Source organism: Perna viridis, chromosome 5 (genome assembly GCF_037379345.1).
Source record: "Perna viridis isolate PV_CMFRI_1.1 ecotype Kerala chromosome 5, ASM3737934v1, whole genome shotgun sequence".
NCBI lineage: Eukaryota > Metazoa > Mollusca > Bivalvia > Mytilida > Mytilidae > Perna > Perna viridis.
The window spans coordinates 18,605,833-18,617,425 of NC_142449.1; positions in this window are offsets into that span (position 1 = coordinate 18,605,833).

The window sequence follows — 11,593 nt, forward strand, 5'->3', positions numbered from 1 at the left end:
AAAAGTCTTAGTAGTTTCGACAAGCTCTGGCATAATGTATGAGTTTAGATATGAATACTCCATACGCAGGTGCTGAAGGGATGTTGCCACAGATGAAAGGAAAGTTGACAATTCTGAATGAAAAGTCATCACATTTGTCGTAAAGTTTGGTCAATAGTTTTCCTTTACCATCGATTTCTAAGTGTAGGTCAAGATATGAGGCTGACCTCACAGTGTCTGTCGTATCCTTTATCTCAAGTTCTTTGGTGTAGATAAGATGTATCAAATCCCCGAAATTAGGATTGTGTTAAGGGTCTACTCGTAAATATATCTATCATTTTCTCACTACATTTACCACTTAAAAGTTCAAATCAAGTATTGATGGCTCGTGGTTAATATTATGTAAATCAACCAGTTGATCGGAGAAGAAATCAAAGATGCATTCGATAAATTTCCAACTCTTTTGATTTATCAAACCCATACTCTTGCGTTCAGTTTATTTTAGAATTTAGACTATTTAAGAAGGTAGACCTAGGATAAGGAACATAACTTTTAAAATCAGTGATACGTTTGTATTATATTTCATTTGAAACCAATGAAATCATTCAAAGTTACTTTAATGCTTACATGAGATTGATGTAAAATGCTGAATACAAACGTTCCAATGATTTGTATGAGTTAAGTTTCTAAAATATCAAACAGGAGGCCTAAGTGATATAAACTACCAATTTCATTTTATTTATAACTAACAAACCCTAATAGCAGTCTTACCCTGTCATTCGGCTATTCCAAAATTATTTAGTTTGTCTTTGAAATGTGCGCTTTGCAAGAGTTAGCGTATTTGATTTGGTTGGTTTTAACCGGAAATGTATGGCTTACCTCTGTGCAGAATAAACGATCGTTAGTAAGATCATATTTGTACGTTGGGTCTTTCTGCAGCTGCTATGTCTTTTACCATTGACTGTTAAGAATTTTACACGAATTGGTTCTTCAATGTGAAAGTACTAATCATAAGATATTGCAAATTTCCATATGTTGTACACGTGTTTTCAGGATTAACCTCTCAACACTGGCAATAAAATCAAATACAAAGCAAGATCTTGATCCAAAAACTTCTCAAAACCGAACGTATCGAAATAGAAAGCCAAATACAGCACCAAGAAGTTCTACCATGTGCCATTCTAGGAATGAAGACTTGGTGTTTTAAGAGATTGGAAATCTATAATACTACCAGTTTCGATAAAGAATATACAAAATGAGTCGTGATCAGACAAGTCTCACTACTGTGTTGGTGATTACATCGACCAAGTTGTTATCAAATTCAAAAGTTTCAATCATATATTGTTGCCAATTTCAATATTCTGTTATGATAACAGCATTAACATTTTCTTTAATTCTTGTTCGAAACAAAGAAGTCTTATTTGTAATACCAAAGACGTCGTTTGGTAGAAAGACATGTCATATTGATACACGAAAGCACCTTTTTCCAAGCAACATCACCAATCGGACCGAAAAGAGTTACTTGGTTTTGTTTTATAAACGCGAGACAGCGCTATGTAATAAGTTGATTGAGATAACCCCCAGTGTACCCATCACACTCATTAACTCGATTAATTTTTCAGTGCCCCATATACCTCTTTTTCACTAATCAAAGTTCTACAAAATATACACTGAAGCATTTTTGTATTTATTTGTCACTTTTTGTTTTACCACGTTGTGGAAAAAATCCAAAATGGTACCAAGAACAGTGTGGTTTCACTAGCAGTTTTTGAGTTGATGCGAAATATGTACATGTACCACTACCTGATGCAAAAATCGCTAAAACTGACTTATTTTTTTCAATTTCATTACTCCTTGCTTTGCGTGTTTGTGCTTTAGTAAAAATGGTGTATTTGGTTTACAGGTAAAATGGAAGAAAATCGAAAATTCTGAAAAATCCTCTTTTTAAGCTAAAATCATTTTTGTTACCTTTACACTGAGGTTGTGTTAAACATGAACCCCTGAAATAAGCGACATGTCCTTTCAACATCATTCATATGCTAAAAATCAACGTTTTGGTTCAGGCAGAGGCATTTTTTTCTGGAGGTAGACAAGGATAACAACAAAATAACCGAACACTTATCCGTTTCATAATCAAGTCTATTCCAAAATGAAACTGGCAAAATAGATATTACACCATCGAATGTGGTGTAGACAATATTTCTCGGTGTATCCATATTTTCTCGTCTTGTTCTTTATATTTGGATTATATTCTTTTGATTTCTGCTCGAACATCGGTTCTCTGATTACTCATTCACCTTACATCTTAGTGCAATTAAAATAGTTCAAATACTTGTAACGTGGGCTCATTTCAAAGTTACGATGCTATATAAAAGTACAGTATCATAAGAAAGCTTGTTTAGACTAGTGTATTCCAAAAGGACATTAACGAAAAATAGAAGAAAATCAGAAACTGCTCCTTTTTATAATCATTATTGTTACCCCAAAACGAAAGACTAAGCCCCTTATTGAGCAGATATGTTAGATACATTATCATCTTATTTATGAATGGCTAAATATAGTGTTGGCAAGCTGTGAATGAGTATTTTATTGTTAATGAGACCTTTTTCTATGGAAGGGGAAATATTTTTCATTTTCGGGCAAAATTCGTACATGGAAATGAGTCTTCTTGGTTTCATGATATAGTAATTAAATTATCTATCGAATGATACCACATTTGTGACACGTAATAACTTAGTTGTGTCGAATTTATGTATCGTATATGGAAAGTTCGAAAATCAAATCCCGTTTTAGCAGTTTTTAATAAATTCTTAATACGACAACTCATTAAACAAGCCATTGAAAGTATCAATTGTGATGGTATTGAACAGAAAATATAACAAATAGAATTTACTGAGGCATAAATACTGTAGGGATATGACATAAAGGAAAACGAAACCGGGAATTTTCTTTGACGACAAAGGGATGGTATAAAAGTACCTGAATCATCATGAAGTTGGTGAAAGATGCCAACATGCTTCCAGACATTTTCGTTAGTTTTTGTTTTAAGGCCTGTCATGACCTGTGTTCTTCTGTGAATTGAAGACTGGGCGTCATACAATTGGTATAAAGTTGAACTATCTTGTCAAGCTGTTTTACATAGACTCAAATGTAGATTAGTAACTAGTGTACCAGCATAAGATATATTACAGCGGTGAGTATGCAAGATGATTAAATCTCAGACACCAATGTGTAAGATTTCCAGTGTTGTAATGGGAATTTGTCGAGATGGATGATATCTAAATCTTACTCAAGGGGGTCTGCAATATCGTTGTATTGCTATTTATGATGGTCCTATTTTTTCTCTCCCACGTTTAGAAAGCATTTTTGTGCATAATTCTGTAAAAATAACACATTTTTTCACCAAACGCAAACATTCTGTAGACTTCTTTAAAGAAACAGATAATTGACAAGTGCGTAGAAAACATTTCAAGATATAAACACGTATCGAGGGGATGATGCGTGTTGTATCATATTATCGTAACGACAAAGGCTGTTATTATCAAAATTATTGAGAAAAAACTCAAATATCTAATTAAGGAAACTTGGACTTGAGGCCACGATACGTATGTTGTCCTTACAATGAACTTTACAAATCATCTGATTTCTGTTAATGAGGAATCATATAATTCTTAGTATTATGGATTTATATTTAAAAAGTCATTGGTATCCAAAGAATCACTTTGTAATAGAATCCACAAACAATAGTATTTTTTCCGCACTAGAATAGACAGGTAACTCAAACAGAATACTTATTTAGGTTAGCAAACACGATTATTTCATTCTTATTTTATTTTATGTCATTTTTGTTTGTTTGTTTTGTTTTTTTGTTTGTTCGTTTGTTTGTTTTCAATTTGCCGTTCCCTTGATTTCAACTGAACACTGGGTTAAAGGGAAATGTATGCAACGAAACGGTTTAATTCGTTACGGAACTTATAATGTAAAGGGAATATAAATGTATAAAGCAAGTAACTAAAGTAATAAAGTGGGATAGAGTTATCAAGGGAACCAATATTCTATTCTATAGGAAATCAACAGAATGTAATCCTCCAGGGTTAAAGACCAGATATGAAAAACAACGAACAACATAAAAATAACCAGAATAATAGTACAAAGAAACAAAAGTAAATGGGCACTTAAAGCTGGGAACCTGGAGAAGGTGCAACGGAAGGATAAGCGTCCTCTGCTTTTCCAGAAACACCCGCCGAGCTGCAAGTCAAGTAGACGAAAGAAAAAAGGAAAACTATGACACTTTGAACAAATCAGTTTTCATGGCGCAGACGGATAGACCGTAGCGATCCACGAGTTCATGATGACGACCATAAAACTTCTGTAGTGATGACTTCAATCTTGTAACCCTATTCCAGAAGCCTAACTGTAAAAGTATACCCCGGAACAAAAAGTATGCATAGCCGGGGGCTAGGGCGCTCTGCCCACAGAGCAACTGGGATGTGTGCCCCAGGTGGTGGAATGGGGTACCCCTTGCGTGTTACATGCTGGGGTTGTCAGGCTATAATACAGAAAACCTGACCGCAAACCCTAGTGGTGCACCGTATTTGAAAAGATGCCACGTTCCTCGCACGTTAAAGAACCCTACTGTGGTATTCTCCCGGAGTAGGAACCATAGGGCTCCGTCACAGGAGGCTAAATTGCCCGACCCTACCCACCTCTCCCTATTTCCAGTGGCAATCAAAATTGGTCGACCCCATTGTCCTTGTGTCCCATCCCTTTTTCATTTCATCATTTCATGTTCATTTTATCATCAATTTCATGTTCATCGTCTGAATATAGCTGAAATATTGCTGCTCGGACGTTAAACCCCAACAAACAAACAAACAAACAAACAAACAAAACTGGACCATTGTCCATTTGTTTTAATCTTTCGTTTAGTCCATTCTTGAAAGTGTGTGATTCTTATATATAGACTACCAACATAAGTATTACCACTGTAGCTATAAGGTGTAACATGCTCTGTCTGGTTAACTGCTTCTAGCTGACCATTTTTGTCCTGTACATGTTTGAATTCCAGTGTTACTTATCTTTCCATCCAGTCCAATTGCCGTAAAACTTGGTGAAACTCCAAGCCATCTTATGAAGTGCATGTTAATGGTTATGTCAATGGTCTCCAATGATAATAGTGCCATTTGAAAAAAAAGACATAAGGAGCCATATTAGCGTTGGTAACACTCCGTTCTGATAGGTTCATGCTTTCCAGGTAACCCACCACACTTATCGGTTTTCTTTAGTCCCCCAAACATAGTCCGGATTTTTTACGTTAGTGCTGTCTTTTAAACTGTCATCAAACCACTTTCATATGCGTTTACTGCCTAGTCTACAATCATACATCTTGTTTCGTAGGTCTGAATTTCATCCTTACCCATGACACAACTTCCGTTAGTGCTGACAATATATATCTCGCCTGTACGTGGGTTGATGTTGTAATTGTTAGATCTTCCATGAAGCATTTAGTTGCTGGCAGATAAATTCCTGTCTCATTCATTAGCCCTCTTGTTTCTTTTTCTGCTACGTTAATGATGATGTGCATACCCATAATGAATAGTATGGGAGAAATTGTACAGTCAGTAACTATTCCTTTTTCTAACAGGGTTATGTTGCTACAAGATTGAAGTCATCACTACAGAAGTTTTATGGTTTTCATCATGATTACCGCTATAACTTTGATTCCCTTGATTACTTTTGCCATGTTGTCGTGCAGCTGCCAACTTTAAACCTCAGCTGTAGTGCCCAAAATATCTAATTATGATCTGCTTGATGTGGTGAGGGATTTAAAAGTGTTCCAAAGCCTCCTGTATTAGTTTTGTTTTACTTTGTGCCTCTCTTATCAACTGACTCAAACACAAACTATACCCTATACACCCTGAAAAACCTGGTATACTTCCTGCCGGCATTTATGTATCGATGTAATCTTTCTGTCATTCTGTTGCCAATCACAGAGAAGAATACCTTGCCTTCTACGCTAAGTAGTGATATCGTTTGGAAGTGAAGTATCTTTGGAATGTCTTCTTTACGAACGAAGAAACCTTCTGTTTAATTCCGTTCCTCCAAATCACACTTTACAGTTACAATAACTTCCTCAGCGCCTTCGGAAATTTTTATAAGCATTATACGGAATAACACAGCATCCTGGAGCGGATCCTGTTCTTGCCATCGTAACAACATCATTGATTTCATTCCATGTTTGTTCACTAAGGTTTAAATCAAAAAGTAGCCGTCAACTTTCTAAATATTTGGACAAATGTCAAATGGAATATCTCTTTTTTTCAACTGAGTTTACATCCTATTTAGTACAATGCAGTTGTTCAGATCTATCATTGCACAAGAGCTGGGTCTTCAATGACGGTCAAAATACATACATATAGCAAGCTGTAAAAGGCGAAATAAGCGAAGTAAAACTATTCGTAAAAGACAAAAATCGACCTAATCTATAGATAAAAGCTTAGAACGAATAACAATAAACATAAAAAAACGACAACCACAGGAGGACAGGTTCTTGGCTTGGGACAGGAACAAAAGTAGGACGAAATATAAAAGAGTGAATTACTATCCAATTTATTAACAAGATAGTCAATGTTAGAACTAAAATTAAAACAAAACAAAACAAAACAACAAAATTCAAAGATTAAAAGTGATACAAAAATTATACGGTGAAAACGCTTACGGATAAGATTATTCTAATATTTTCCAGGCTGAAAGGATTCTGTTTAAAATTTCGAGCTTTATTTATTACATTGTCATAAGTTATATTTATGGAATAATTTAGTAAAACTCTTAACTAATATATAGTAACGCAAACCTTGACTCAACAATTTATCAATAATACTGATACTTCGTTCATGAAAGTCTAAAACATCGCTACAAACACAGGCATATCGAACAAGTTGGGAAATAAATACACCGTATGAAGGAGCCAAAGAATGTCCCGTGTAAATTAACAATTGGAAACGACAACCTGTCCCTCTCATAGTATTTTATTGTTAAAGCAAAGACATCTATAGTATTCAGTTGTGAAACGATTTGTGCCACACTTCACTCGCTGTCCTGATCTGGCATCCTAATAAGATAGACTTGATAACAGACTTTGTTCAAAAGAAAGACATGTTGACTTTGGTCTGAATTTCTGTTATATGGTGATATTTTGTCTTTAAGTAATTTTCGATTTCGTTTGTTTTATTATGTTTGTAACCTTTGTTATTCTCTCCTACCTTTTAAAAGGAAAGCTTACTTACACTCTTTTGAAAATGCCATAAAAAGATCCACGATTTTTCATTCTGTAGCGCTCAACTTTAAATACTGTTTCATTCGCTTCTGTGTTGTAGTTTCTACCTCTATATTCATACGTTATTTTATGCTACTTCCGTTTGTCAGTTTCCCTCTTCCGTATCATTCATGAGCTCATTTTAGTACACTACATGGCTAACAGATATGTGTAAGTAAATTTACTTTTTGGAATTCGGTGAATGGCAATCAAACCACACCTCCTATATTATATTAAATTGTATTGCTTCTCCAATACGTCCAAGTATAATAAAAACGTGGTTGATCACTTATAACCGTCTTTAATTAAAGGGTTTTGTAAGTCTCGTTCTAGTTTCGTTCTATTTACCGGAATTTCCTCATTGAATTCCGATGATCCATTTTACTGTTTACTGTACATGTCGGGATCTCGCTGCATTACAATACAACAATCATCTATTGATTGCTTTTCTTAACACTTTTTGTATATAGCAACAGAGGTTTGTCATTTCTTATGTAAAGATATAATTCCAAATCATCTTCAAAACATACAGAAGAAGATGTTTACAAAATGCTTATTTGTCATATTTGTCCAGTGTGGTGGACGCGTTTTTCAACAAACGGTCGGCATTCCAATGGGAACAAATTGTGCTCCTCTACTTGCTGACCTTTTCCTTCACTCTTATGAGGCTGACTTTATAGCTGATCTGATCCAAAAGAAAGAATATTGGTTAGATAGATCCTTTAATCTCAGTTTCCGCTATATAGATGGCGTATTATGTTTAACACAATCCTAATTTCGGGGATTTAATATATCGCATCTACCCAAAGATCTTGAGATAAAGGATACTACAGAATCTGTAAAGTCAGCCGCATATCTTGACCTACACTTAGAAATTGATGGTAAAGGAAAACTTTTGACCAAACTTTACGACTAACGTGATGACTTTTCATTCAGAATTGTCAACTTTCCTTTCATCTGTGGCAACATCCCTTCAGCACCTGGATATGGAGTGTTCATATCAAAACTCATACGTTATGCCAGAGCTTGCCGAAACTACGCAGACTTTGTATCGCGCTAGAAATCTTACAAATAGGCTTCTGGAACAGGGTTATGTTGCTACAAGATTGACGTCATCACTACAGAAGTTTTGTGGTCATCATCATGAACTCGTGGATCGTTATGGTGTATCCATCTGCGCCATGAAAACTGATTTATTCAACGTGTCATAGTTTTCTTTTCCTCTTTCGTCTACCCCTGACTTGACTTTTTATGAGCAACTCGGCGGTTGTTTCTAGAAAAAGCAGAGGACTCTTACCTTACCGGTGCACCCGGTCCATGCTCCCATGTTTTAGTGGAGTCCGAGGTGCTCATGTGATTTTGTTACTTTATTTGTATGATTTTAGTTACTTCATGTTCTTAGTTGTGTATATCTCTTTTCCATGTCTGGTCTTTGTCCCTGGATTACATTATTTTGATTACAGCTATATCCTTGCTTTCCTTGATTATTCTTTTACACAGAAATATATTTGCTTTGTATACTGAACTCATCACTCAGCTTTGTAAAATCACACAATTTCCATGCATTTGACCCATTCGCGTGAAACCATGTATTCAAGCGACGACCCTTACATAACATACTATTAGTAATTTGTGATGAGCACTTTTGAGTTAAAGAAACCTTACAGAAAAGTAAAAAAATACTTTTGTATAAAGGAGTGATGATTTGATTTCACTAGAAAAACTCGTCAAAAACGAGGTGTAATATACACTGTTTCAAAATCTTTAAGTTGTCAACACAAAGAAAGAAAATTGTTCGATCCAATATAATAATTGCTTCTTTAATACAAAAAGCAATCGATCAAGCTAAATATAAAAAGGTTCTGTATTCGACCACAAAATACCTTGTTTTTTATATGTAAAAATAGCGTTTCTTCCCTGAAATAAAACATTCCTTTATGATGACTATCTATTTCCCATGTAATTACATATACAGAGAATGAATAAACAAATGTATCCAGGAAGCAACTCAGATTTATATTCCAATTGAGTAGATCTATTAAACTAGAAGTTCCAGTGAGCCTGAATTTATCATCTAGAAGTAACTAAAAACAATTTTACTATTCAAAGAAGGTGATTGTGCTTTATATAAATATTTCCAAGATGAAAACTGTAATTGTAGTTAAATCGGCCTTTCGGAGAAAATAACTGTCTATTGAGACTCATGCAAACATGTAATTCTTGGTAGAGATTCCAATATACATAACATAGACCACGTTATAAAACAATTATATACAAACAATACGATAAGAAAAACAAAACAGAAAACTTGAGCGACACCAGAATCAATCGTTTCATTAATTCAATATCTTTGACTTACGGTATTAAAACACAGAAGAATAAAAATACGTTAAAACGATTTAAAAAAAACTCATTTATAAGACGAATGGACACAGCGACTCGATCGACATGCATTAAAGAGCTTGCAGTTTTCTTTATCTTATTCACATTTTCAGAAGAATTATCGGTTCTTACACGGGTTTTAGAAATTCACGTCTTTTTTCAAGTAGAGCGTAGTGGAACGAGTGAATCTCTAACGAGTGAAAGATAACCAGACATTTCAACTTCAACGAGTAAAAGTACTTTTTGTTTGTTTTGTTTTGTTTTGTTTTGTTTGTTTTTTATTTGTTTGCTTATCCTAGGGAGTCCCGCCATTTTTGAAAATAGTATACATTGACCTCAAAATTTCTCTTGCTTTTGTTTTGAATACCTCTATGACGCCTATACTTATAAGACGTTTCATTGGTTTAGAGAAAGAGTTATGACTCGGTCGTCTCAACTCGCAATGAACCATATTGTTGAAAGAAAATGCCGTCTTGCTGTTATTTTCTTTCATATTGCTTCATTCAAAAATAAATACGTAGTGGTTTTATGCATTCTACTTCTAAAATACAATTTAATTTAATTAGTTTCGCTGTTGCCTTCGCCATTTGTCCGTTCCATTCGTTAACAACCCGTTCTCATTAAGTTTGGATCGTTATCTAAACGTTCATATCTAATGTCGGGGCTCGTTCTGTATTCGCTTTCGTGTTCGTATTTCGTTCATTCAAAAATCGTTCTGAATGTTTTTTTTACTCGTAACATATTTGTTTGTAGCTTAACTTCAACTCTTTCTCTGACACGTGACTTTTCTGCTTATTATTCTTTAGCAGTTTGTTTGCTCAAATCAAAAATGTGTTAGAGGGCTTGCGGTTTGATTGATAAAAGTTTGTTGGCGTTGAACTTTAGAGATTGTGACAGGCAGATCTTGCTTCGAATAAATTGAAAATACCGGTTATTATAGCCTGTTTTTATGATAGTGGCAAATAGTAAGGGAGGTAATCCAGATTCAGATCCAGATATGCAAGCTTGCAAGTGATACTGATTTTAAAGGAAAATAACTCCAAGAAAGGGTTCAACTTCTAGAAGAAAGATGCCAACCCCAGTAACTCTGCTTTTTTTAAGTATTGATAATGTTTAAAATAGGTACTTTGAAGAATATATATTTATAAGGTCGGAAAATATTAGAAATGAAATTAGAATTGCAAACCAAGATTCCTTTACGGCTTTAGATAAAATATTGAAATTAAAATTTGAAAATAATCTCTGTCATGAGACAATATGGCTAACCAATACACTGTAACATTGCCAGTTTTATAATTCCTTAACCTTTTAAAGTTAAAAAAGGTAAACTTTTTTATTATTCCATATAAGACGTCAAGCATTTTGTTTTCATTTTGTTGCTTTGTTCAGCATTGAACTATGTTTGATAGCAGACAGGTTTTTCCTTCCGTGCAGAACTGAGGATACTTGTGTGACATTAATTTGCAACAGTAGTTGACTCAAGCTCTGAAAATTTGTTAATTGATTTGCATATGAATACCCATATAATATCAGTTTTGTACGAAAATAGAATTATGGATTTTTGTTGCAAAATAGAGGTTTTTGTATAAGCAAATAGCGAAAAATTACCTCCCTTTTTGTTATTTGGTAAATTAAAGCCTAGTATCTCTTCTACGAAATAGAACAAAAATGTCATATTAAATCTTACATGTCAATTTATTTATTTGAATTTGACGTTATATTCAGTTATCTATTTAAATATAATTTTAAACTGACCCTAAAATACCAGATACGGTTCAGTTTGTGCAATGATTCAGATTTCTAAAAAAAAAAATTTTAGTCCTCATTGTTCAAAATCTGCATGGTGAATTTTCTTAAAAATTTGACAGATGATGCACCTCAGTTAGTGTATTATCATGTACAAATTAAAAGAAAATT